The following is a 27447-nucleotide window of genomic DNA, read 5'->3' as shown; positions in this document are numbered from 1 at the left end:
TGTCTTTTTTGTTTTTATGGGTACCAGGGATCGAACTCACGACTACCTGCTTGCAAGGCAGGCGCTTATGCCACTGAGCTAAATCTCCAGTCCCCCTTCACAGTTTTATTAAATTTCAACTCTTTCCTTTAGGTACATGGTATCTGTCCTCAAAAATCTCAAAACCTAGTGCTGAATTCAGGGTCACATGCTGTGTAAGTGGCACGAAGCTGTAGCTTAAAATTGATTTGAGCTTGAGGATCATAGTGGGTGTTGTGCTATCTCCCAATCTCCCTTCAGGAATGAGGGACTGTCTTGGTTACTTTTCTCTCCTTTTTTTATTTTTTATTTTTGTCTTTTTTGGTACCAGGGATCGAACTCACGACTGCCTGCTTGCAAGGCAGGTGCTTATGCCACTGAGCTAACTACCTGACGACCAAAGCAAAGGAAGGAAAGGTTTATTTAGCTTACAGTTTTTGGAGGTTTCAGTCCATACTCAGCTAGCTGCAAGGCAGGATGGTATGGCGGAGGGAGTAGCCGTTATGGCAGTCACAAGCAGCAAGTGAACAGGGCAAAAGGGGAGAAAGCATGCCTCCTTCCCGCCCTTATGTTGTATGTGGGTTATCTGCCCCTGGGTGGATGCAACACTTATACTGCCAATCCCAGCGCTAGACAATGAACCAATCACAAATGCTGGACTCAGCTGCCTTGGAAAGGCCCACCGCCCATGACCACTTGAAGCTTTGGGAAGAGTACTGAGAAAAATTTCCTCAGCCAGGGTCATATCTTCTTCAGGATACCTGACATCCAGTGACTGGATTTGGGGTATAAAGTTCTGGCCTTCTTGCCCAAACTTGGTGCAATCCTAAGGAGTTTCCCAGCTCTGGGACCCTCTGTGGGGCTGGCTGAGGACTGTTGATACCGCATCTCAATTCTGCTCTCCCTTTGCCCAATCCAGCTTCCTTCTCTTTCCCCTGGATTCCAAGAGTACATCCTAATAGATGGCCTTCCTGCTGGCTCGAAGTCTGCATGACAGAGATGAGCATGGAAAAGGGGTGACGAGGTACCTCTAAAGTGCTTCATATCACTGAGAAAGGAGAGACTGTTTCTGTATGTTCAGAGTAGAACACTACACGCCACATGGTTAAGTCTTGAGAGATGAGTTAGGATGTTGCAAAAAGAGAGTGGCATGAGAAGTCACCAGTGGCCCACCAAACATGTGTCTGGATAGCGATGAACCTTGTGTAAGCTATGAAGTCCATGGGATTTGGTGACTCAAGAAGAGGGGGTAGTCAAGAATGACCCAGAGCGTGCAGTTCATTTCCTTGCATTCTTAGTAAATTGCTGCCTATTGGTGACATTTCAAGTAAAATGTCATTTTCTCCCAGGAGCTGTGCCTCACTGCTAATGCCGGTCACTTCCTCAGGTTATATATTTTTATAACACCATGAACTTTTCATAATATTTGTCAAAACTGTAATTTCACAATGATTCTTCTAATTAGTTTCTCTCCCTTTCTGATTGTAATTTCCTCAAGAACAGGAACTTGTCTGTTTCAGCTCACCATTGTACTATATCCTATACCTAGTATAATAATGTATAGCACGTGGGTAGGTACCCTGAGCATAATTAAGAGAATGTATTAATGTTGGTGTGAGTAAAAAGACAAATGGCCGCACATACATGATACAAAGATATTCCTCTAATTGAAGTGTTTGGAACTTGGCTGCAGTTATCCCTGCCTTAGCATTCACACCCTTGTGTCATCCCTCCCCTTGAGAATGGGGGATCTGTGTTTCCCTTCTGATCCATGGGTGTAGCAAAAGGGGATGAGCTGTCACTGCTGAGTGTGCTACATGAGACTGTAGCCCCGTCTTCCTGGCCTTGGGGAATTGGGGTTCTTTGGAGACAGGCCTATGTGGCAAGAAACTGAGGCTGATCTCTCACCAACTGCCACCAAGCAAGCAAGATCCTTGGGTGATGACTGGAGGAAATGAATCTTGTCAGCAGTCTTATGTGTTTATAACTAGATCCTTCCCTGGCTGAGCATCCAGTGAGACTCCACTGCTGCCTAATATTTTCTAAGAGACCCTAAAACATAGAAGCCAGATAGGTTGTGCCCCTATTTTGACCCAAGAAACTGACAGCACAGTGTTATTTTATTTTACTTTTTGTCTTTTTCATTTTTATCAGTACCAGGGATCGAACTCATGACACCTGCTTGCAAGGCAGGCGCTTATGCCACTGAGCTAAATCCCCAGCCCCAGCACAGTGTTATTTAAAGCTACTAAGCTTGTGGTCCTATTGTTGCGTAGGTACCTGATCTGGATATTTTGGAACCTGGGAGCAGGGTGCTGCTAAAAATGTGGGTATGGGTTTGAGACCGAGGAATGGTCAAGGTCAGAAGACTTTTGAAGAGCCTACAAAAGCCCAAATTGCTCTGAAAACACTGTTAGTAGATATATGGGCTTTAATAACATTCCCAAGCTCAAAAGGGAATGAGGAGCATGTTTTTGGAAATGGAGGAAGATATATTTTCAATACATAACAGTGAACAGAAAATGCCCCCGACCCCAGCCAGTACACTTCAGTTTCTTAGTTACCCAGGTAACAATTCTTGTTACAGTTCCAGTTGCTTTTGTCTCCTAGAAACAGTTGGTCACTATAATACATATTGTAAGAACCAATCAAAAACAACCAAGTACTCTACCTCTGCACATACACCCTGTTTTTGCAACCCCATAAAAACCTCTCTCACTGGGCCTTTGAGGCTTGATATTTTGAGGGACAACTGATTCCCTGCAAGTGCCTGTCTGATGTTAAATAAATCTGCCTCCAAATCCTGGGTGTTGTTTTGGCGTTTCTGTTTGCTGTTGCAACAGCAGAAAAGTTACTCAAGTGTTTCCTGCAATTATGTAGAAAGCAGAATGTGTAAATGATGAACTGGTGTAGGGCAATGGATGTTTCCAAGCAAAGTGTCAAGAGTGCCACTGAGTTTCTTCTTAATATTTATGGTAAAAATACAAGAAGAAAGAAATAAATTAAGAGAGCTTGATCAGAAGGCCTTGATTTTGAAAATTCCATTTCTTCAGATGGGAGAAGATGCTAGAGCTGAAATAGTTCCCAAGTACCATCAGGAAAAGTGGCAGAGAAAAAAAGTTGAGGGGGTGGCTGTGTAACATTTTGTTAAAATCTCAGAAAGATGAAAGAATCTGAATATTCATGCAGAAGAACCTGGGAAGCGAGTAAGACGGTTGAAATCACAGGTCATCTAGGAAGTTCAAGGAATATTGGTCCTCAGTGAAATCAACAGGAGTCCAAGGTAGAGGTCTTACTCAGAATAGTCATAGGTGTGACTTTTAGCCCGTGTAGTTGTGTTGTTTGTGTCTGGATGTCCCCCCAAAGCCTCATGTTTTCATAGGGTTTTTTCGAAGGTGGCTGAATCTACAGTGTGTGATTGATTAATAGTGCAGTGCTGGGATTCAGGGTGCTGGGATTAAGGATACATGATTTTTGGTTCAGTCCACTGATTGGATTGGTACCACTCTAATCCTGGTAGATTAGATATAGTATAAAGGCTGGAAAGAAGCTTGTCTCCCTCTTTTGTTGCTTTTGCTGTCTTCCACGGCCATGAACTCCGCCATGTGCTACCCTGTCTTGGAGCCAGCCAATCATGGACTGAAATCTGCACAGACTGTGAGCTAAATAAACCCTCTCCCTTTAACTTTGGGTGTTGGTTATTTTGTTTCAGCAAGGAAAATCACTGTGACCATCTTGGGCTTAATTTGGTGATGAGATTCTGGACTTTGAAAAGTTGCTGGGATTTTAGGAGAGGATGAATGTGTTTAGCACGTGAAATGACCCAAACCCTTGGACCCCAATACAATTCACAGAAGGCCCCCCCAAAGATTTTGAGAAAGGTATAGCACCAAAACACTGCTAAATGGACTGAGAGGGAATAAAAAATAAAAAAAAGTTTGGACTTCCAAAATTGTAGCAAGATTTTAAAAAAAGAAAGAAAAAGTAAAAAGAAAGTAAGCAAAAGTCTAGTAGCCAGCGAGAAGCCACAGGAAAATGCAGCTCTTCACACTTACACCGCCTTCCCAGAGTCAGGAAGGGGGGCCCTGAAGAAAGGTAGAGCTAAGTCACCCTCCCTGCCGACAGTGCAGCTAAGACCCACGAAAATTATCCTCAGACTGGAGCTAACCGAGGAGCTTGCACTATTTGCTGAGTTGTGTTTCAGATTGCTGTGGACTGTGGAGCTATTGTGCCTCCCATTTGCATCTGGTTTTAAGGTCCATGGGTTTTGAGGGGTTGCACTCCTGGTGATATATTTCATGTGAGATTCTTTAACTGCACTGGGCTTGATTAACAGACTGAAGGCCAGATTTTGAGGCAGGATCTTGCTTTGTTGCTTATATTATCCAGGCTGACCTGGAACTCCTGCCTCAGCCTCCCCAGTAGCTGGGACTACAGGCGTGCATCCCTGTGACCATCTTGGGCTTGATTGGGTGATGAGATTCTGGACTTTGAAAAGTTGCTGGGATTTTAGGAGAGGATGAATGTGTTTAGTACGTGAAATGACACAAACCCTTGGAGCCCAAGGTACAGACTGGGGGAGGCATTTCCTGGAATAGAACTCAGTGACCCCTGCCTTCTGGTATTCACAGCCTTGTTAGTTCTGCTCCTTTAAGTCACTTCCTTTAAATCAACAGAATATCTCAGTCTCCAGGTACTGTCGACTCTGATCAGACAACGAAAGCAAAAGTGTGCAACTTCTCTCCAAAAGCAGACCACCTTCTTTGATCTATAAGGTAGCCTTTTTTTTTTTTTTAGTACCGGGGATTGAACTTAGAACTGTACACCTGCAAGGCAGGCACTTATGCCGCTGAGCTAAATCCCCAGCCCCCCAGACCACCTCCTTTGATGGCTTTGGTGAAGCAAATTGCCATGTTGAAGAGGTATGAGCAGCAAGAAGCCGAGGCAGTCCCAACAGTCTTCTAGAACAGACACTCTCAATCCAGCAATCAAAAGGAGCTGAATCCCGCCATCGGCCTTGTGAGGAGTTTGCAGGTAAACGTTCTTCACTCGAGCCCTCCAGTGGGACCCCAGCTCTGGCCAACACATTGAGTGCAGCCCAGTGAGACCTGAGGGTAGAGGCCAGGGTTCATTGGCCGGACTCCTGGCTCACAGAAACTGTGAAAATGTTGTAAATTAGTAAGTTTCTGGTGATTGGTTACACCAGTAATAAAACTAATAAACCCATTATCTTGCCAACATTGGAAAAGGTGAACAATATTGTGCAATATTGTGCAAGATAAGTATTTTTGGAGATTTGGTGAAAGTAAGTTGGCAGACAACTTTATAAAGCAATTCAGCAATATAGATCAATAAAATCGAGACCTCAAAATGTAAATAAATGCCCTTTTGAAAGTTGTCCAAAGGAAACAACTGGACAAGTACACAAAAGTAAAATCACGTAGTCATTATATTATAGTTTATTGTCTACCAAAAAAAAAAAAAAAGGCCAGATATGGTGGCAAATGCCTGTAATTCCATCATTTGGGAGGCTGAAGCAGGAGAATCCATGTGAGGTCAGGGACAGTCTGAACCACATAGGGAGGTCCTGTCTAGGAAAAAAATCTAAAGAAGTGATTAAATATATTAAATTAAATAAATACATAGGGATAGGAACATTATACAGCTATTAAAGAAGATAATATATATTCATGTATATCAACCATTCAGTGATGTGGAACCCTACATTGCTAAGTGAGAAAAATCAATTCACACAATAACATTCTCAATATAGATGATTAACATCTTAGAAATGTGTGTGTACACATGGATATACAATACTTAGAAATGTGTATACGTGGATACACAGCTGGAACAATATTCCTCAAAATTTTATAATAGTTTATAATAGCCATGTCTAGGAATCGGATTTTGAGTGGTTTTTACTTTTGCTACATAGCCTTCTGAATTGTTTGAATATTTTATGTAACTATACATTGTCCTTTCAATTATAATAAAGTAAGTTTTCACTCATCTTTTACAAATTAGTAAATGGCTTATTATAGAAACAGGAAAATTTCCTCGAAGAAGACTAGCACTTTTTAAAATTTTTTTACAATTTAAACTGATTGGTACAATTTAGGCACACATAGTGACCGCATTCACTGGGGGGAATTTGTGTCTGTACGTGTTACACCTTGGCTCCTTCTCCTTCGTTTGCCTAGTCCCGTCCCCTCTTCTCAAGCCTCCTTCCCCTCCCCAGTGACAAAGCTCCGTTTTAATTGTATCCTTCTTTTCTCATTGTTTCCTTTCTTTTCCTTCCTTTCCTCCTCCCCACCCCTATTTCCCTTTTCCTTTCTACAGTTTCTTCCTATTTCACCTATCTATTGTACCTTTATGATTTATTTATATTCTCAGTTTCTCACAGCAGAGAGATAGAGTGTGATATTTATACATGTGTTCAATTTATTTCACTTAGGATTATGCTCTCAAGGTCCATCTGTTTAGCTATAAATGTCTCAATTTTATCCTTCTTTATTACTAAGTAGTACTCCATTGCATTAAAAAAATCTTTTTTTGTCCATCCTCAGTTGATAGACACTTGAGTTGCTTCCAACATTTAGCTATTACAAACTGTGCCCCTATAAACAGCTGTGTATATATATCTCTGTGCTATGATGTTTTTAATTGTTCTGGAAGGACACCAACATGGGGTATAATTGGGTCAAATGAGACTGCTAATCCTAGACTATCACTTTGAGTCATATATACGTTAGTAAAATTTAAACCTAATGTACTTTCCCAGGAAAACTTCCTAAGAATTGTGTTATTTATTTGAGAGCTGGGCTTCTCTGAGGCCCACTTTACCGAATTTTGCTACCACTACGTATTAAGACATGTCCATGAGTGTGATTTATTAATAAGTCCACTGGCTTCTAAAGTTCCAGTCAACTTTTAAGACATTTTTTAAGGCTGTGAAACCTTTATTACTAAGAGGAAAAACCTCCTTCAGAGGTCATAAGTTACCTCTCCTGAAAGAAAGATAAAAATAATACTTTGAGGTAAAAATGAATCGCTCCTCTTGGGGTAGCAGCTGTACCCCTGGGAAGGGCCAGAGTGTTTATGCAAATTAGGAGGCTCGGACACTCAGAAGCTGCCAAAAACTGGAGCAGAACCTAAAAGTCAGTGAATTTATTACACCGTTGTGTCCTTGCTACAGCTAAGAAAGCCACTGGATGAATTGCTGGCTGCTAATTCAGCCCCACCCGATCCTGCTTCTTGCTTTTCCTCCTCCTCTTCTCTCTCTCTCCTTCTTTTTTCTTTTGTTCCTGGCTTAGCGTGAGGCACATGCCAGCCTCAAGTTACTCCTCAGATGAATTCATTTGGTCTGTGCTATGACTCTTAGTGAATGTAGGTGAGGGCTTGGATAGCTTGAGTACCGACCTATCACCATGACTGAAGAAAGATATTGCTGTGGGTAACATGTCTTTTTCAGTTAAATGTGTTAGGTTATCATTTCCTAGGAAACATAAAGATGAAAAGCCCCTAATACATTCAAAACTGCATGTAGTTTTGGCTCTAGATCATTGTTAGCTTCCCACTCTTCTGTGAGCAGCAGTGAACCCTTCGTGTGTGGATGTGCTGCATAGATGCAAATTTACAAAGCAGGTAATTATATTACTTTATGATTCTTATTCCTAAAAGCTTGTTTAGTTTCCCGTGTGTACTTTTTCTCAACTAAAGTAAGAAAACCCCCTGTTTGTGCTGTGGGTTTAGCCTGTTCTTCCAGATACTCAGGCTTTGTCATAGGCAGGAGGACCGAAGTTGAACAGACTTTGCCATTATGCTGTAAGAAACTGGAATTAGAGAATAGTACTCAGTAGTACTCTCCAAGGGTTGAACCTAAGGTCGCTGTAGCTCTGAGCTCCATCCTCAGCCTTTTTATTTTTTTAAATGTTTTTTTTTCGGTACTAGGTTTTGAACTCGTGACCTCACACTTACCAGGTAGGCGCTTATGCCACCGAGCTAAATCCCCAGCCCAACCCTGTTTATTTTGAAACAGGGTCTCGCTGAGTTGCCTGGGCTCGATTGAAACTTAGGATCTTCTTGCCTCTGCTTCTAGTACTGGGATAACACGCATGTGCACCGTGCCTGGCTTCTTCCTCTCCTGAGGGCACCAGTATTGACAACCAGGGCCTTAGTCTTACGCTTTCATTTAAATTTAATGATTGTCTTCAAGTCTCAGTCTCCAAAGACAGTCTCAGGGAGACAGATACAGTGTGGTGGGCAGAATTCAGTTCACAGCACAGGGTGAGACCTGGGTTAAGTCACCATATTGGCTGGCCGCACACCTTGCTAGACCACAGACTCCACCAGGGCAGGCAGGGTGTCTGTCTCCCTCGAGGCACTTCTGGCGCTCGCCTCCGAGGTGGAGGGTGTGGCATTAAGATGAATGCATGTGGGGCTGGAAACTGAGCTGGGAAGAGGCTGTTGCTGCGTTGTGCCAGGTGAGATTCCAGGAGGTGGGTGAGAATGAAGGGAAAGAATGGGGATGAGGCAGTGGACAATGGGGAGGGGAGGCCATGGGCGAATAATGGTCCTCCACCAGGTGATGTGGCGGTCACGATCCTGTAAGTAAAAATGGGGAAGGTGAGAGAAGTTAGTTCATTACACCAATCTCCGTTTTGAAAGGAGCCGACCGTTAGGATTTACTGGTAACTTGTGAAACTGAAAGTCGCCAGCTTCTCCCAGGTGTTTCCTGAGCATTGTCTGAAGATGCGGCATTTCTTTCTCTTCAGCACTGTTCAGAGCTCCAATTTCGTTAGCACTCGACCATGTTAAGGACCAGAAATGGCCCTTTCTCTGTTCCTTCTAATAATACACCTTTTATTTCTGGTACCCACAACAGAAATAGAAATTATGGTAATGCTGGAAATCACCGTTCCAGGCACTAATGGCCCTTATTTCAAAAATTGTTTTTTCTTTTCCTGACCACTTCTTTATCTTTATAACTCTTAAGAGAAATGACTCAAAACTTTCCTTCCCAGTTCCCTACTTGAGTTGTTTATGAATAGAATTTTGCATTTATAAGCGGGCTACTTTCCAAAAAGCTTACACTCACATCTTTCTCAGTTTGCATCAGCTTTTTGAAGTCTGTTCTCTTTTTTGAACAAACTAGTCTTAGCCAACATTAAAAATGAAACTTGAAAGATTGTTAAAGAATAGATTTAGACTAAGTGAATTACATCTACTAAGTTTTAGCAACAGGAAATTATTAGTTTGCTGTGGAAAACTAGAATATTTTCTTGCAGTTTTTATCCTATATGCTCCCAAAGCCCAAGAAGCAAATTCAGTGTTCAGAAATGTTTCTCTAAAAGACATGTGTTATTGTTTTTCATGAGTAGGCAACATTTTGCATAATCTTGACTATAGAATGTTTAATTTTGTTGTGTTTTGTTTGAGACAAAGTCTTGCTTTGTAGTTGAGTTTTGCTTTGCACTCTTTATGTAGCCTAGGCTGGCCTCTGAACTCCAGCAATCTCCTGCTTCAGCCTTCTAAGTGCTGAGATCACAGATTTAAGCTACCACAGCTGGTTCAGATTTAGACTTTTATAGCGAGTTAATACAATAACAGTTTTAAAGTATTACATGTTAATGCCATCAAATTTTACAGAATTACTACTCTCTTTGCACAGAAATCTATATAATTCTTTGGGTTTTTTTTTTTACTACTTGTTTTAAATACTCTATAACAATTAGAGAAAATGAAATAGCAATTAGTAACAAAAACATACTAAATGTAACACAATTGAAGTAGGAATTGTAAGATGTTTTAATTAGGATAAAGATTCAGCTGTCTTAACAGAGACCAACAGGAACATAAGATGAAATTTTGTTTTCTACTGAGCAGTCTGATTTCTCAGTAATGCTGGTTTATTGGCTCCTTACATTCTCAGTTCAAATGTTCCTAACCTTTTAGCCTCATCTGCTTGGTCTGAGATGGCTTGGCACCAGGTCCAAGTTCTAGGCAGCAAGTGGAAGAGCAAGGAATAGAATAAAAAGACACATTTTCCATTTAAGGGATGCAAACTGTAAGTTGTGTAGGTTACTTCTGCTTACATTCTCTTGGCCAGAGCTTAACTATATGGTCACTTTCAGCTACAGTGAGGCTGCGAAGAACTCCCAGCTGAATTCAGATTCTGGGATTCTGGTTTTTTTTTTTTTTTTAAGAAAACATGAAAAGTCTGGCTATGGGATGGCAAAAGTTAACACTTCAGTCTCAGACGAGTGCTCATGGGATTATGCCAACTGACTGCGTATCAGACTGTGAAGAAAAAACAAAAGCAAAATTATCCATCAGCAAAATGCTGAAGATATATTATCAACAGCAAGTTTGAAGAGTGAGGTATAATGAACTATTTTATGTATATTATGGATCTCAGCACTAGAAGCTTTTATAACTTTATTGTTTGACTTCGAATACGCTTAAGAGTCACATGCTTTGTAAAATAAAACTATAAACAGCCTGGTCGTATGGAAGTTTCTGGCTTGTCTTTTTTCTGAAACTTCATTGCAGAATCAGCATTACTGAGAAAGCTACATGCTTTGAGTAGCCAAAGTCACCTATGAATACATTGTTATGACTTCTAGTACTTTCTAGAAAAAGCTTCTCTGTTGGATCTTAGAAAGTACGATTGTCATCCAGGCATGGTGGTGCAATATCTTGTCACAGAACAAAACAAAGCAAAAGAAAACAAAACTAGCTGGAGATATAGCTCACTGTGAAGGCTCCAGGTTCAGTCCACGTACTACACACACACACACACACACACACACACACGTATACACACATTACAGTTGTCCCTTAGTATCTCTGGAGAATTAGTTCTAGGACCCCACTGGACATCAAAATGCAAGGACATTCAGGACCATTCTGTAAAATGTCATGATATTGTAACCTGTGCATGTTCTTCCTTACATGATAAATCATCTCTAAATTACTTATAATACTTAATACATATAAGTGCTGTGTAGTTTTACACTGTATTGATTAGGGAATAATGTCAAGGAGAATATCTGTACATGCTAAGTGTATGCAACTTTTAATCTTTTTTTTCTTTTGGTTTAATCAGACAGGGTTCTGCTATGTGGTTTGGGCTGGCCTCGAACTTTCAGTGATCCTCCTGTCTCAGCCTCCTGAATGCTGGGATTAGAGATGTGTGCCACTGCACCCAGTTTCTTCCTTGAATATTTTCTATCAGAGTCAATATTTCTGAATCTACAAATGTGAAACCCATGGCTATGGAAGGCCAGCTACATTTTGAATTTGTGCACGAGGGAAGACTCCATCAAGTCTCATGTGTTCAGAAGATTAATCCATTGATGAGTTCAAAGCTGACTGCTGGTTGTAGATGGGACCTCCTTGGAAGAGGTGGATCACTGAGGGGCTTAAGTAAAAGAATGTGCTCATGTCCCTGACTCCTCCTCTCTCTCTGCTTTCTGGCCACCAGGCCCTTCCACAATGTCATTTTTGCCTTGGAACCTGTCAACCATGAACTGACCCTACAGAAACTGCAAGCCACAATAAATCTCTCCTCCTTTAAATTTCAGGTCCTTGGTATTTTGTTCCAGCAAAGGGAAAGTGACTAATACTAGCAATAAAGATATAAATGCTGTTTCTGAAAGTCTGTCTCAGATGTACATCCTGGAAGTTTAGGGAGTAGGATATGGTATCTTTAGTCTTCTTTATTTTGTAATCATTTATAACTATCTTGTTTATCTGGTTCACTGGTTACCACAGTGGGAGAAAGTGAGATTTAAATTAATATCATTTGTATTTCAGCTGGGATAGTATGATATGCATGTCAACGGCAGTTAGTGTAAGTGGCCAGGGACCATTGTGAGGGTATTGAATTAAGGAGGTCAGTGTCCAGGTGTTTTGTTACACCAAGAGTAGTGTCTGGTGGCTGTCACTAGAAGAGTAGGAGTGACATGCAAACTTTATCTAGGGAAATTTATTCTTCAAAGCTACTCTTTCTCTGAGTGCTTTTAGTCTTAGAATGTCTGAATTGGAAGCAATATACATTATTATGATGAGCCAGGTCACTGTTATTTAGCATAGTACATATTGTTTCCTCTAAGCATTCCTGAGTTTTTGGGAACTAGTTACAACACTGTCTCCAGGACTCTGATCTTTAAACTTACATATTTTGAAGGGCTGTAAACTGTAGTTAAAACTTTTACACCAAGTGGATGAACATAGCCAACCCTTTGGTGAGTTTAGTGTATGGGAGCCCTACATCTTCGAACAGTTTGGACATTTGTTTATTTGATGAACCAAGTTTTTAAAAGATTGATTATATTTCTCTATCATTATAAATATTTTTATAAGCCTTCATGGGATTAATGATAGTTCCTTTTTTTCAGGATGAGGAATTAAACGTGTGTTCACATGTGCTAGGCAAGAGCTCTATCTCCGATCTATAACTATACTCCTTCTTTCTTTTAATTTTGAGGCAGTCTTGCAGTGTTGCCAAGGCTGGTCTTGAACGCAAGATCCTTTTGCTTCAGCTTCCTGCATAGCTGGAATTACAGGTGCACACCATTATGTGTGCTAGGCAAGGTAGTTTTTCTAATGTAGGGAAAGCTGTTGGTTAATGAAAAATACACTGTATTAAATTGAGATTATGAGATCCTGGGTTGTTGTCACCCGTTGGAAGGAATTTGTTGTACATATAGTAAATTAGACCCTTAGTTAATAATTTAAAATGAGAAAAAAAAATGTGACAAGCCTTCCGCCTTATAATCAAAACGTTAACATCCATTGTCTGAAAATCTAAATCCAATCTCTGGGAGTTAGGGAGCTATATTATTTGTGATAATCTTAGTCCTTTTATAATGTTAAAGGCTTGGATTAGAAAACCCTTATGGTTCCTTTCAAGTGTGAAAATGCAGATTCTTTGGTCTCCATGAGGGGAGAGGGAAGCTGTGTGGAGAACTTTGGGAATAGGTGGGTTGGGCATTTAAGGTAGTATTTATCCACGAGCTGGGTATTATTATCATCCCTTTTTTATAGGTGAAGAGACCGCGCTCTGCAGGAGTAGGCAGCTTGTTAAACGTCCCACTAGCAGGTGGCAGAGCTGGGGTATGAACAGAGGTCTATCAGACCCAAAGTTTGGGGCTGAAGCAATCTGTTCCTCTTTACTGTTGCATGGTAGCAGTTTCGAGAAATGTTCACTCACCTGTAATAATCAATCTGAACAAGGATTTTTACTTTTTAACACACCAAGTATTGGTAATAGATCTCTAGGCATTTTGGGGGGTGCATTCCTCATAAATGTATCCTCTGAGTATCAGTGGCGAGATACAGCCAGATTCAGTAACCTGTCTCTAAATCTAAAGAAATGAGCAGTGAAAAGAAAAAGATGACAACTATTCATGGACAGCATCCAAAAAACCAAAAGAGGATAACTTTAAATCACAAACCCCTAAAACTGACGGTGGCAGGGGTGTAGCTCAGTGCGAGAGAATGCTTAACATATGCAAAGCCCCAAACCCAGGCGCCAGCACCGAAAGCCAAAATACAGCAGCAAATAAAAACACTCGGGTGATGGCCAAGGAAAGTGAGAGGGTCTGGGCCCTTTCTTCACATGCGCCCTGCAGGAATAGTATTGAGAACTCCCATCCTTTGTTTTCCTATCTTCCAAGTTGGGAAGAAGCGGCCAAGGGACTGAGTGGGGCTAACAAAGGAAAAGAGGGGTAATAAAGGAAAATGCTTCACGCGTACCAGACCCTGTGTGCCCTGGGGGACCTTGACAGAGGCAGGACTCCCAGGGCTCCTCTCTTCCAGGTTCCTGTGCTGGCCTGGGGGACTGAGCGGCTGTTCCCCGAGTGGGGTGGTCACAGATGCAGGATGTTTAACAGGACTGCAGAGCAGAAACAGGTGGCTCCCCATCTGGTGTGGTTCTTCCCTTGTAAACCACAGCGCACTGTGGCCAGAGGCTAAAAGGTGAGTGGGTTGGAAGCCATGCTAAGATCTCTGTTCCAATGGACAGATAGACTGGTCCTAGACAAAACAGAAATGTTAGAGAAGACCAGATAAATCAGGGAAGAGTGCTGCAATGTGAATGGAAAAAAAATGAAAACAAATGCCACAGAAGTGGGTGGACACATTAAATCAGGAAGAAGGGTGGGGATGTAGCTCAGCGGTACAGCGCCTGCCTGGTAAGCAGGAAGTTGTGAGTTCGATCTCCTGGTACCAAACAAAACAAAACAACAAACAAACAACCCAGAATGGAAGTGGTGAACTGTGAGAAACAGAGAGGGACGAGGAGGAGAGAACATGGTATAAGAATATGTTTTAGAAGGAAAAGTAATTTTTAAAATAATGAAAGTGTATCTCCTCCAAATAATCAAGGGAGACTCCCTGAAGTGCTCTAAAGTATAGAGGAATTTTATGATATTATCGTTCTATAAAACTAAGGCCAGAACCGATAAAACAACAGAACGGAAAGCATAGGAGCAGTTTCAGAGTTAAGAAAACAAACTGAGACCCAAAGAGAGCCAATGTAAATCTCATAGATAATTTAGAAAGAGCAGATAACGGGATAGACGTGGTTGAAAATAGAATTCCATGGCATGGCAGAAATGCTCCCCAAGAGCCAGGGAACACAGAGAAAAAATTTGAAAATAAGGAGGCACTCAATGTAGAGGATAGAGACGGAAATAATTAGACATATCTCTCTGTCTCCAGCCCAAGACACAGCTCCTAAAACCCTTGCAAACTACTGTGTATGGAGCTGGGAGGAGACTTGTGTGGGAAGATTTGGTCTTGGCCTCTGGTTTCTGACACCGAGCTCTGGCGCCATTTCTAATTTCCCGAGTAGAGGGAGCAGCTGACACAGTACCCTGGGTGTCTTTCTTACTGTTCTCATTGCTGGGACAAAATATTCCTCATCCAAAGTTAAAGGAGAAAAGGTCTATCTGGGTCATGGTTCACAGAGGTTTCAGTACATAATGGGTGGACTGCAAAGCAGGGTGACATGGCAGAGGGACATCACAGAGCAGAATTCAAACAGCAGCAGCAGCAGCAATTAGCAACACATGAGAAGCCATGACCACAGCTCTTTTTGTGTTTTATAGTTTATCCACCTCCCCCGCTTAGGGCAGGCAACACTTGTATCCTTAATCCTAGCATCCCACCACCAATCAATCCCAGCGTCACAGACTTGATCCCTGCCACACAAGCCCTCGATCCAGCCACCTCCAAAAAGCCTCACTTATGACCCATGAGGCTTTCAGGGGGATACAAGCCATAACACTGGGTGACTAAATGAGTTTGGTTTTGGGGTAACTCTTTTGTGGGTTCCAGGATGGGAGTGTCACCAGAAAGATCAAACTGTGATTAGACACTTGAGCTTCCAATCTGACTCTAATTTTTGGAAAGGGGAGAGGAAATAGAAGCAATTCATTTAGATAGCAGCTGGGTTGGCCTGCATCCATAGGCCAGGAGGGATCCTATAGGGCCAGCACCTCCTGTGCTCAGAAATGTTCCAGACGTGGCTGTTCATCTGTGTCCTTTAATAACAAACTGATAAGCCCAGTACAGTGCAGTTCTGCAATCTGCTCCAGAAAACTGAGCTCTAGGATGGGTTGCAGGAACCCTGAGGTCTGGGTCAGAAGCACAGCTCACAAACTGGGGTTTCTGATCAGAATCTGAAAGGGGTGTGTCTCGTGGGACTGAGCCCTTCCCTGTGGGACCTGATACTGTCTCCAAGGAGACAATGTGTGAGATGAATTGAATTAGAAGACATTCCGATATCTACTAGAGAATTTTGGATCTGTGGAAGGAGAAAACACCCACACATTTTGATGACCAGAGGTAAAATATTCTGCTCTGAAAAGGAGGGTACAGAGAAAAAATTTGCTTTTTTCTTCAGAAAGATCATCCAACATAGTATGATATATAAGAAAGGAAAATTACCCTAATTAACAATAAGGACACATTATATGTAGAAAATAATTGATAAAGCACTATAAACACTGAGACACATTTTGATTAAATTACTGTCATTCAAAGATGAGACATGAAATGGTCAGCTGAAAGAAAAATCACATGTTAAAGGAAAGTTGGGCTTGCTGTAGTTGTCTGCTCAGGTACTCAAGGCCAGATGGCAATGGAGCACTAGCTACAAACTTCTGAGGATGTGAGTGTGAATCAACAAAACTGTTTTCAGCTATAAAGCTGACAAGCCCAGCCAGACATACACATGCCTGTAATCCAGGCAGTCAAGAGGCTGAGGCAGGAAGATCACTGTGAGTTCAAGGCCTAGCTGAACTGTATAGCGAGAGACCCTATCTTGAAAAGCTAAAACACAAAAAGTTAAGTCAATAAATAAACATGCTTTCCACAGAGGACATAGTATTCAGATATTCTGTGCAAAAGATAGAGCCTGAAATCTTTTCTCAAAAAAAAAAAAAAAAAAAAAAAAAAAAAAAAAAAAAAAACCCAAACCACAAAAAGTCCTTTGCCAATGAAATCCAGCAAAAGAAATGATGAAGGTCAAGAATTTAGAACCAGAAATGAGCATTGATTCTATTTAAAAATGGAATAAAGACTAAACAACCAGAAGTACTCTAATTATAGAACATATTGATATAAAGGAAAGAAACTCTCAGCCTATTAGATATCCAGTATGAGCTCATGTTCTCTAAATTCAAAGAATGGATTTTAGGAACATGGAAGTTAAGAGCAGAATTTATTTATTGAGAGAAAGAAAGCTTCTGTCTGAAAGAGAGAAGGGCTCCGGAGTGGTTGCTAAGGACCCTGCCTCATCTAGGGATTTTTATAGAGCAAAACCTCAAGGTGAGGCTGGTCCAAGGTGGGGAAAAAATGGGAACTTGAAAGGTGAGCATGAGGTGGAACAGAGCTATGGTCAACCAATAAGATCACAAGAATAATTGCTCAGATAAAACTGATTAAATCGAGGACCAATGGGGAACTAGGTCATGTAGCAAAGCGGGCATGCTTATAGAGCAGGGACTCTTCCTGCAGGGGGTTCAGTTAGTGGCTCCTTCTGGCTTCCTCAGGGTGATAGAGACCTGTTTAGAATACCAATCCCTGCTGTTTATCTTTAAAATATGGATGCATTTGTTTGATCTTTTGTCTTGAGGTCTGGCCCACCGCAGGACTCACAGGGTATCTAGTCTTCTGCACTGGTTTCTTCTAGAGCCCAGCCTTGACTGCCTATTAATATTTTATCTAATTCAGCTGCCTGTAATAATACTGTGATAGTGAATAGCCTGGCAAAGTGAAATAGAGGCAGTGAAAAGAAATGATAAGGAAAAATCGCTAGGTACTAGAAAATTTTGAGTTTTATCACATAATTTGTTATAGCAGGGAGTCAGTCTGTGGTATCTAAGATTAAACTGCATAGAAAAATAACAACAAAACTTTTCCAAGCCTTTAATGATTTACCAAATTTCTTTGCTTCATTTGACAGCCAGTTGGCTGGTCTGCGTGCTGTGACACATTTGCCTGTAGCTGTACTTCAGTTTTGTAAGTTCAGTTTTAAAAATACTTAAAGATGGATAAGTCTCTAAGTAGCGGTGCTTTGCCATTTGATTCTTATTTTCCACCTTTTAATTGCATACATTAAGGAGACAGCCTGGTTTCATTTTTGGAGGACTCTTTAAAAAAAACAGGCATGTCTCCGTGCGTGGTGGCACTCAGGACGTTGAGGCAGGAGGATCAAGGCCAGCCTGGGTTATAAAGTGAGTTGAAGGCCAGCCTGAACTGCATAGTGAGACTCTGTCTCAAAAAGAAAAAAGAAAGGAAAAGTCCTGTGGTGTAGAATCATTTATCTGAAGTTCAGAAATTCCTAGTCTCAAATGAAACACTAACTGATACTTCTCACTTGTTTTGTAAAATGTTTTTCTTTGATATAATGACTGATATCTCCCAACACAATGTCATAACAGAAATCGGCTACCTTTGCCTTTTTCTCAACCGGCTGTGACCAGCCCTTGACCCCAGTGCAACAGGAGTGACAGGGAGGGTGGCTTTTGGGAGGGACTCCTTCCCATGGTGCTCCAGGGAAGTTTTTTCCTCATGCGCTGTCTTGCTCTATTTAAAACCTTAGGGGCTTAGCTGCTATCACCTCCTACCTATTTCCTTGGCTCAAATTTAGCTCTCAGCTCTTTAAATAGAGTACTGATTGGGACTGAAAGGAAGCCAGAAGAAACAGCTGGTTGGCCACAGGGTCCTGGTTGGGAGGTAGTGACCCTGGCTGTACAGCCTGAACTGGTCATTCTTAGAGTGAGTGGGTATCAACCCCAAGGGCCACTTTAATCCGGGGTGTGGCTCAGGCTCCAGGAAGGACAGTGCATGACCCCTGGAAGGACCAGCGCTGCAATGGGAGGCCTGAGATTAGACACTCTACAAGGACTTGCAGAATTCTCAAGTTAATGTTTCCACATAGAGTTATTGCTTTAGCTTGCTAGAAAACTGCTCAGATACAAAGACACCACCTTAGAAAAAGCAAAGCTAGCTTTCTATTTACAATGAATTTTATGATATCAAGGAAGAGATGTCTCTGACTTTTAGTTTCTGTAATTAGGTGTTTCATGAGAGAAAATAAAGGCTGAACTATGTGTTATTGGCTGGGGGACGTGGAGGGAAGGGTAGTGATGAGCCTTGAGGAAGAAGCAGCCGCAGTTTGGGTCCTGTTGAGGTGTCAGCAGAGAGGGAGTGGAGTGTTGATCGTTGGTGAGTTGAGGGCTTCGACACAAGGTGCTCTCGCTTGCATGCTTACTGCTTGTCTTAGTTGCTTTCTTGTTTCTGGGATATAACACCTGACAACTGCAAATTAAAGGAGAGGGGCCTGGGGGAAGAACAGCTGCTCCTGTCATGGCGGAGGGGAAACATACTCAGGGAGGAGCCAGGAGGAAGATAACCCTTCCAGGGCATGCCCCTAGTGACCAGCTCTGAGCAGATCCCACCTGTGCCAGCAAGTTAGCTATAGACCCTGTAATCCAATCACCTTCCCAAAGCCTCACCTTTGTGCTCAGAGGCTTTGGGGAGGCATCCAGATATGAACCCTGACACTGCCTTTGTAGGCAGTGACACTCCTATCATCACTGGTGAGTTGACTTCCCTCTGTCCTATGAGTATGACAGGGACAATTATGAGAGGATAACCTCTCAGACACACCAGGACTTACTATCCACTGTGGATGAACTTCATATATCTAACATTTTGATTAAGGAAGACAAAGTTCCAGAATTTCTGTAAGGCTGATTGCAATTGATGTCTTGATTAATTTCAAAATTCAGCAGGGAGAAAGGTACATTTTTTTTTTTTGCTTCTAAGCTATTTTAGGCATATCCAAGCAATGCTATATATTTTTAACCCACTGGGTATTGAGAAGAACTCTCAGTGGAAATTGTTACCCCCGCCTTGTATGTCATCCTATGATGTTCTTTCATTTTCTATTTGAAGGTATTCTATAAGGAAAGGGCTGTTACACATTTGCTTGTGTTTAATTAATGTCCAGTTTATTTGAATTATAGATCAGAAAGATTTGCTTTTCTTATGTCTATAATTTATGGTCACAATTCTTATTAATAAGTCTTATAAAAACTAAGGCAGATTGCTTTTTAAAAATCAACATTCCAGGCCAGATATGGTGGTGCATACCTATAATCCCAGCACTTGGGAGGCTGAGGCAGAAGGATCATTGCAAATTTGAGACCCTTCTGGGCTATCAAAGTGAGCTCAAGTTCAGCCTGAACTGCATAGTGAGACTATGTCTCAAAAAAAAAAAAAATCAATGTTCCATTAGTTTATAAATTCAACACATTAAATTCCTCTAAATAAAACTAGAGTGAGTGTCATTTAATATTTTAAACTATGTTTTCAAGCTTAATACTATACCATGGAACCTAAATGCCAAAAATTACAGGATACACTATTATTTTTTGTACTATTAGAAAAGAAACACACTGTTAATTTTAGCTTATTACATTATTGTAAGACCCTCTAGATGAAGGTTGTAGATTTGTTAAAAGAAAAAAGTCCCACTGGAATTGATAAAAATATTGTATACTTATTATCTGAAATAGTATAAATGTAGGCACTAAGCATATGAACGGCTCTTATAAATCTAAGCACATGTAAGTTAATATACAGACTTCTTTTGTTGTTGCTAGCTTTGGTGTTTTGAGATGTGGTCTTGCTCTGTATACAGTTCAGGCTGGCCTTGAACTCCCTGTGTAGCTCAGGTTGGCCTTCAGCATCCAAGAGGCCGAAGCCAGAAAATCTTACTTATTTAATGGTCTACTGTCTTAGTTACACTTTTCCTTGCAGAAACAAAATACCTGATGCCCAAAGTTAAGGGAGGAAAGGCTTATTTAACTCACAGTGTGTAGAGGTTTCATGCCATGATCAGCTGGCTCCAGGGCAGGGTGGCTTAGTGGAGGAAAATGGTTGATGGCAGGTTGAAGACAGCAAAATCAACAACTGATTTTAAGAGCATCTGTCTGGCCTTTTATACCCTAATCTAGACTGTGTAGGGGAATACTGAGCCACTGGACTGATCACACACCCTTAATCCCAGCACAACACACGTTGGGTACAGCCACCTGTGAAAAAAACTCTGTGATCATGTGAGGCTCTGAGGGGACACCTAGATACAAACTGTGACACCCTTCACATTGGGTTCAAGGCCAGCCTGGGCTACATGAGACCTTCTCTTTAGCAACAATAACAACCACTACCACCACCACCCATTATGTTAACAGAAATATTTCATGAAAAAGCCTTATTATTACAAGGCAAAAAAATTTGCTAAAAATTAACGATAACAGTGGCATTGTCTCATGCTTTTGCAAATGCTTTCAATGTGTTCCTTAATTAAAGAGAGTTGGAGTCTCAGATGTGCTTCTGCACTCACGCTGTAGTGATACCCCAAGTTATGTGGCCTCTAGAAAATTCTGCTGCATCCTAGCAGGACAATGAGAAGAAAAGACCAATGATTTCTTAGTATTATGAAGAGAGTTTGACCTCATGCATCTCCTTGTTCTGAATCACGCTCTGAAATAGCGGAGTTGGATCTGGGATGCTCCATACTAGGATAATTGTACTCAGGCCACACATTAACACACTGGATTTCTCTGCTGGATCAGTGGGGATGAGTCCTTGTCTCCATCGCATCTCCCAGACATTTCTAATGTTTCATCCGTACTCAGTTAAAACATTTTATCTTCTGATCTAAAGATAGAAATCTGTTTTGGTTTTTTTTTCCACTATGGGGCTATAAACCCAGGGCTGCCTCACACTAAACCATCTCTCCAGTCCTTTTAATTTTTTTTTTTTTCTTTTGAGATAGGGTCTAGTAATCCTCTTGCTTCAGCATCCTGTATAGATGAGATTATAGACAGATGCCACTATGCCTGGTTGGAAATCTTTTCCCGAATGATTAAAACTCACTGCATTCTGCACTTTGTCATCTAGGCTGTCATATCACTCTACTTATTTTTATCTTTTTGTTGTTATTGTTCTAGATCACAAGTCTGTAGTCAGTTTTTTGCTAGGACCTGAAGTCCTGTCCCCTTGCATGTCATAGCCAAGCATTCGGACATTGCTACCTCGTCTGTGTTCAGCGGTGTCTGGAAGGCCATTTATTAGAAATGCGGAAGTAACTCCTTCGCCAAGCAGGAGCTGGACTCCACCACTGGTCACAAGCCCTCTTTTCAGTCTAACAGCCTATGCTCCTTTCAACCTTGGAAAACCTCCAGCCTCTCTGAGGATCCATTGAAGAGCAGGCTCTGGTCCCTCCCCCCCATATTCAGTCTCTCTTATCCCCTTTGTGATAAAGACCCAAATGTGCTTAGATCATTACTGTGTACAGTTAAAAAGACAGAATTCCCTGGATCTCCTTGCAACATGGGGCACCTCGTGAACTAATTCTGGTTCATGAAATGTAAGCAAAAGTCTACATGTGGGAGTTCTGGAAAAGTGCTTGTTGCCCTTATTAAAGAAAAAAAGTGTTATTTACAAGGTTACATTTCCCTGCTTAGAATATAGATGTGATGTCTGGAGATGGGCAGCTCTCTTATGATCTTGAAGACGAAAGTCCAAGATCAGGAAATGACAGGAGCTTCCTTTTGGACTTCTCATTACACGAGGAAAGAAATCTTTCTTTTAAAAATTCCTGATGTGACTTAGTACAACAATTTTAAAATTAGTGGGTTTCAACCTGCTTTTGAAAAGTACTTGCGACTTGAATACAGCTTTTACTCAGAAGGCAGGATGTCCTACGTCACTCTTGGCTAACTTTAGGCACCTTTCTCAGTGTATCTCTGTCGTTTTTCTTTATCGCTAAGATGGAGATGTCATGAGAAGAATTGATTCCTGTCAAAGAGGAATATACGAACTGCTAATCCTCAGTGGTTGTGCACAACGAAGTTCATCTTCTGCTTGCAGGAAGTCTGATAAAAGTTGGTGACTTTCATGATTCCTGTCCTAGAAATCCAGAGCTTCTGAAGCAGGAGACAAATGGGAATCCCAACAAGTTACCACCTGGACGTGGAGCAGGAGAAAAGGGCGACTTTGTTTGCAAACTACTCTGGGAGAGACTTGAGTCTTTTTGAGAGCCGTGAACCAAGCTTTGTTTCCCTTTTTATGTTGTTTCTTTTCTGCAGGGCAGTTTTCATTGGAAGTCAGCGTGCAGCGAGGCCTCAGAAGCAGAGCAGCCCTTGAGGGGTGAACAGTGATCTAGGAGTGGGAAGTTTTGGCGGGACTTTCCCAGCCCGGCTGACACTATGTTACAGCTGCACCTGTGCACCAACCCCGAGGTTACAGCTGCCAGTTTCCTCAGGGAGCTGTGCTATACAGTTAACCCACAGCTGCCCAGTTTCACCCCCAAAGTGGTCTCCTCTCGCACCTTGATCTCAACATGTGGCTTCCAAGGCCATCATGGCAGAGGAAGAGAGCTGCGGGGAGCCTTGCCCCGGAAGTGCCATTTCTCCTCCCAGACTATTGGCCAGAACATGTCACATGACTGCCTGATTCAAGGTATGTTGGGAATATCCATATTGGAAACACAGATGCCTTAACAGGACCAAATCTTCGCTGTTTTCTTTAGTTAAGTAAATGTTCCAGTGTAGGTCCTGTTCTTTTTTTTTTTGTCTTTTCCCTTTTTATCGGTACCGGGGATCGAACTCACAACTGCCTCCTTGCAAGGCAGGCCCTTATGCCGCTGAGCTAAATCCCCAGCCCGTAGGTTCTGTTCTTGTATTAGTTCCTAACAGTCCATTTAGCTAATGAACTCATCTGTGGATTAATCCACTTGATGGCATTGGAGCCCTCATGAGCTAATGATTTCTTAAAATCCACCACCTGGGAGCCAAGCTTTTAATGCCATGAGCTTTTCTAAATTTTTACAAATTTTTATTAGTTAGTGTTTGTAGTACATAATCTCACAAGTCTTTGGAGAACATTTTGGATCCCAAACATTATGAATCTTGATAGTTGAAATTACATTGATTTCTTATATTATTTCATTTTTTTGTGGTACGGAGGATTGAACTCAGGGCCTTGTGCATGCTATGCAAACAACACTCTACCACTGAACTATACGCCCAGCCCTCTAATATTTGATTATACCCTGTAGTAACTATCTTTTTGTTTGTCATTTTCAAACCTCAAAACAAGTAGACACCATATCTATCTTTTTTTTTAAAATTATTTTTTATTTTTTATTTTTTACCATGTCTGGCTAATTCACAGCTGTATTCCTGGTGCTCAGCTGTGCCTGGCATATAATGTTTTTGTGAAATGTTGATTTTCTGGGATACTTGTTCAATCAATTAACACATCCATAATCTGCATTGCTTTGATCTATAGTAAGGAAGAAAATTTTACAAAGGAGTAATAAGCAAACACTTTTAAAGCCAGAAAATGAAGGTGACTACATTAATATAATTAGTAATCTATATATTAGTAATTAATATAATTAGTAATGCTAGGGTGATGATGGTGGACTTGATTAGCCACTGTATTTCTTTTCTTTTTAGGAATTCAACACCTATTATCCCTGATTGCTCACAAAATATTTACACATTCTCCTCAGTGGAAACAATTGTTATGCTAGAAAAGCTGTAATGATTTTTAACTCTTTAAATTATTTACTTTATGTTACTAAATGCTTTGTAGATTTTCATATTTCTTTTTTAAAATCCCTTTGAGTATTACCAAAGGATCTCAGTGAAGTTTTATCTTTTTTTTTTCTTGGTGCCAGAGATTGGACTCAATGATCTCATTCTTGCCAGGCAAGCACTGTGCTGCTGAGCTATATCCCTGTCTGATGGTAAGATTTTATTTATTTATTTATTTAATTTTATTTAAAAGGAAAAAGAGAAAAACACAAAACAAAACAAAGCACTGTAAGAGTACAAGTAATACAGAACTACGAAAAAAAAAAGTAAGAAATCACCAGTTAATAGATTAGATATTATCATCTTAGAGATAGTTGCTCAAATCACAGTATTAAAGCATACCAAGTGGACATTCAAACAGTGAGACTGCAAACAGTTGTGTTCAATGATTGTTGGTGAGATTTTAAAATTTCATTTATTTAATTCTTTTTGTGTGCATGTTTAGTGCTAATAGTTATCTATCCCAATGCCTTGGACATCCTAGGCAAATGCTTTATTCCTGAGCTATACCCCTAGCATAAGTGTTTATCTTTTACAATATTTTCATTAAATAGTATTGATTCTGCAGTGTCCATAGTCCTTCTTTTAATGTTTTACGTTATTACCATATTAGAGCCAACACATGTGGGGTAAAATAGCTGATTATTTATGATTCAAATCCATCTACTCTAATTTCAATCCATCCCTCATTTCTCTATACATCTCTTCAGATATTAAAAGAACCACGTTTCCTATAATCAAATATTTTATCTCTGATGTCCAAAAATCCTTTTACATTTTTATCTCTGTTCCTTAGAAAAGAGTAAAGAACGAGTCTGGTGTCTTCATGTGTGAAAAACGATTTCCTCCTACAGAATGTGCAGGGAAGATAATGGTTTTCAAACTCACAGCTACATAACCGCATCAGAGACTTAGTGTCCGGGTTGTTTGATACAAGCAGAGTGATAAAGGTAGCTTTCCTGAGTTATGCAGCAGAAAAGATAATGTGGGCCTTAATTGTACTGGGCATGAACTCCAGACCAATTTGTAAAACTTGGGTATAAGTCATTCAAAGCCTGGCTGACCGTTTCTGAAAAGCCCCCTTTAATGTCTCCATCAGGTGCTTTAACTCCTTTGGAGCCCACATGATTTAGAGCGCATGTCACCTCCGTGCTTATCTGAGGCTTCCACCGATACCAACACTCCAGCACTGGTGTCAGCCTGACCAGTGTGTGCAGATACCTCCCTTCCTTCCAGATGGCCTTCCTTGAGGGCCAGCTGGCCCACAGCCAGCATCTCGTGGTCACCACTGGAAACACTGCAGGGTCCAGGAGCAGGCTGTTCTCTATTGTTCACATTTTTGTGTTCCAATTCATATTCCCTTAAGGACCATATGTCTTTTTGCCTGTCTGCGAGTTTCGCCCTCCTTTCCATTCCCTGAAAGACTCAATAGTACTTTTTTTGTCATGTGTTGGTCTAAATGGGCTTTGTGCTATGAATAGAAGTACTGGTATATTTTTCTTGGCATAGCTTGATGTGCTATTGTTTGCCCAATGATTTTTGTTATGTATTCCTCACAGTTAAAAGGTTTTAAATGTCTGAGGCCCAGATCCCCAGTGTCCCCAAGGACAGCTTCTGTTCCCACTTTGTCCAAACCTTGACATGCGGCTGTGGCGTGGCTCTGTGGTCTGCACAAGCCTCACTCACAGGATGGTGCAAAGCAATGTTGAAGCTGAATCTTTGCTCCGCCTGCGAGATCTTTGGTACATAAATTAACTTCTCTTAAACTCCACTTCCTTATCTTTCAGTGGATTTGATAAAAGCACATATTCTCAACTTCATTTTCAGGATCAGCAAAGTAACAGTTTCTGTAAGTTGTTCCCTAAATTGTGGTTGTTCATGAGTAGGCGACGTGAGGCTTACAAACATTTTTATTAAGTAAGATCTCAAATGTGTGTAAAAGTAGAGAGAAAAGTACAATGAGTCTCCGTGTACTGCTGTTCTAATGTCAATGAGTTTTGTTTTTAGTTTAATTCCTGGGTTGATGCTTGTAAATTGCCTGTAGAATGTGGCTTTATTGCTAGCAACTGTTTTAAAGATAGTCATTTTTATTGGTACATTTTAGTATATAAAATGATCATATTCATCATAGGGATTTGTACCTGTACATGATATAATTTGATGCTTTTTTTTCTATTCTTCTACGCTTCCTTCAACCCCTCTTTCTCTCCTTAACTCACAAAAGCTTCGTTTCCTCTTTTCCCATTTTTTTACTCCTCCCTTCCTCCCACCTTTCTCTTCCCTTGTCCTCCTTCCCATATGCATGCATTTTTTACCCTAATTTCACAATATATTTTTACACATTTTGGTTCTTATTTACACTTTTGGTTTCTCACACCAGAAAAACAATGCAGTGTTTACACATGTGTCTGATTTATTTCACTTAAAGAGTATGAAAAAAAAAAGAGTATGATCTCTAGGTGCATCCATTTACCTAGAAATGTCTCAAGCTTATCTTATTTCATGGCAGAGTAGTACTACCTTGTATTAAAAAAACCTGCATCTTTATCCAAACACTTTGGGCTGTTTCCAAGATTTGGTTATTACAAATTGTGCTGCTGTATGTTAACATGGATGTGCATATATGGCTGTGATATGAAGTTTTTAAATCTTCCAGGAGGATACTCAGATAGCTGGGTCAAATGACACCTCTAGTCCTAGTTTGTTGTGGAATCTCCATATTGATTTCCACCGTGGTTGCACCAGAGAAGGATTCCTATTTCCCCTCTGCCTCACCAGCATTCATTATTGATTGATTTCTTAATAGAAGCCATTCTTTCTGGGATGAGATGGAATCTTAGTGCTATTTTAACTTCATTTAACAAATGATCAACAATGTTGAACATTTTTCATATATTTATTTGCCGTTTCTATTTCTTCATCTTAGAAATGTCTATTCATTTCAAATGCCATTTTTAGATTGGCCTTTTAAATTTTGAGGGTCTTGATTTTTTGGAGTTCTTTATATATTCTGTATTATAATCCTTTGAGGAAAAGCTGGCAAAAATTTTTTCCCACTCTGTGGGTTTTCTCTTCACTCTTTTGGGGGTTTGTCTTACTGTGAAAAAGCCTTTTAGTAAGATACAATCCCAGTTGTTGATTATTTACAATAGTTCCTTTGTGATCAGGATTTTGTTCATAAAGTCTTTGCCTACACCATTGTCTTCAAGGATTCTTCCTCTTCTATCTTCTAGTG

General features: G+C 40.7%; 1 protein-coding gene across 2 annotated transcripts in view; it reads left to right on the top strand.

Moving 5' to 3' along the window:
* The window catches only part of LOC134477928 (endogenous retrovirus group K member 19 Gag polyprotein-like), a 57231-nt gene that overhangs the window by 2205 nt on the left and 27579 nt on the right, over positions 1–27447 (top strand). Inside the window, exons 2-3 of one of the 2 annotated variants that reach the window (XR_010050241.1) lie at positions 4816–5052; positions 11129–11600. The gene's annotated coding sequence lies outside the window, so the exon portion shown is untranslated. Of the gene's footprint in view, positions 1–4815; positions 5053–11128; positions 11601–22697; positions 23071–24295; positions 24365–27447 lie in introns of those variants that run through there. The other variant, XM_063257602.1, reaches the window with a different exon arrangement.

This window comes from Cavia porcellus, unplaced genomic scaffold, assembly GCF_034190915.1.
Source record: "Cavia porcellus strain 051 isolate PalLab524CR breed Dunkin Hartley unplaced genomic scaffold, mCavPor4.1 scaffold_10, whole genome shotgun sequence".
Taxonomy (NCBI): domain Eukaryota; kingdom Metazoa; phylum Chordata; class Mammalia; order Rodentia; family Caviidae; genus Cavia; species Cavia porcellus.
The sequence above is the reverse complement of the archived record's forward strand: the minus strand, read 5'-3'. Positions and strand labels throughout refer to the sequence as shown.